The 1,512-nt window shown below is 34.3% G+C and overlaps 1 long non-coding RNA gene across 1 annotated transcript; it reads right to left on the reverse strand.

Moving 5' to 3' along the window:
- Positions 1-820: 820 nt before the first annotated feature.
- Positions 821-1,227, reverse strand: LOC129905993 (uncharacterized). The gene is made up of 3 exons (XR_008770695.1): positions 1,138-1,227; positions 986-1,076; positions 821-923 (listed from the first exon to the last, which is right to left on the reverse strand). It is a non-coding gene; the product is annotated as an uncharacterized LOC129905993 (long non-coding RNA).
- Between the last annotated feature and the right edge of the window lie 285 nt (positions 1,228-1,512).

The following is a 1,512-nucleotide window of genomic DNA, read 5'->3' on the forward strand; positions in this document are numbered from 1 at the left end:
TGTTTCACATAAAATATGTCACTTAAAAATGTATAAACCATTATTATTAACCGATTAAAGCAAAAAAAAAAAAATTCTTTGCCAAATTTTAGCATCCACTGTTGTGATGAATTTTATTTTAGAACACCCTATAAACACTTAGGGGGTCATCATTTTGTTTTTACCAAAATTTCCAAAATTAAAGACAATTTTTAAAGTTTAACTTCAATTGTTTTTTCTGTAAATTCCGTTTTTTAAGAAAATCTGTTTTTGGCCGATGATTCCGAAACACCCTGTGAAATAATTTTATTGAAATTCATTGGTATAACAGCCCTAGAAATTTCCTTCAAATAAAAAAAAAAATTGTACCGCTAACTCAATCCGTTCAAAAGTTATGATTTTTGCAACGAGATAAGTCATTTTGGACAACAGTGCGGCGTATGCCGAGGTAAATATAATAAAAAAAAATAATATCACGCCAAATTATTGCAGGTAAGTCTTGTAATCTATTATTGTCCTCCAGGACTATAATTGGCCAAGGATTTCAGGTATGTATTCCGGCAACTTACGCTAGTCGCAGTGAGAAGCCTCGCTTGTATTTTATATTTCTCCTCACTAGGGGTGAACGCTTGTATTGCAGGATACCCAGTGCAGTGGTTGTTGGGTTCAAAACTTAAGAATTTGCTAGGGATAACTTTTACTTGTTTAGCCTGGGGTATCTACAGGCTTTCCAGTAGACGATTGGCAGCACTTTCTAGCGGCGTATGCTCTTTGGATTAAAGATCTGTTGCTCCTTTATTCACCAGTAGTATATATAGATATGGCGGTTCTATATCGGTTGTAAGAACCGTTCTGGGCACCGCTTCACCTCACTATCAAGGTTTTGTTAATTTTAAAGCTGGGCGGTCCCGACCTTATAATTCGTCGGAAACCGCCAATTCACCCTGACAACACAAAACTTCATTTTATTTCTACATTCTAATCACTTTTCAAAATTATAACTCACCCTTAGTCTCAGAAATTAGTATTTATTTTTCCTTGGCCTTGCATCAACTCTTATCATTAATCAACTTATGTAACTATCGTTCAGCACTATTCTAAATTAAATAACTTTAATCAATATTCACTTCTTTCTTTGAATTTAAATATTTATCTCACTATATACTAACTTAGCACTCTTATTATACTTAAATTTTCCTTTATAACAATAGAACTTTTCGATTGATGCTGTGGTCTAGTAGCTTGCACGACTGAATATCGAATAATCATTTTCACTGCATTGTCTTTACTTCGAGCCGACGACGACCGCAACTATGCCCGTTCGATGACGGTATTGCAGGTCAAGTTTCATAGTGTTTGTATTTGAAATTAAAATTCAAATACAAACGACTAAATATTGAAGCCTACTTTCAGGCATTTCTACTTCTACCAAATACCCGAACCCAATTCTATACAGTTGGAGAAGAGTTATTTATCAGCGAAACTCTAACCCAGCTGTTCATACCTGTCAAATTCCTCAGATTCTTCATTTAT

The sequence above is a fragment of the Episyrphus balteatus genome, chromosome 1 (genome assembly GCF_945859705.1).
Source record: "Episyrphus balteatus chromosome 1, idEpiBalt1.1, whole genome shotgun sequence".
NCBI lineage: Eukaryota > Metazoa > Arthropoda > Insecta > Diptera > Syrphidae > Episyrphus > Episyrphus balteatus.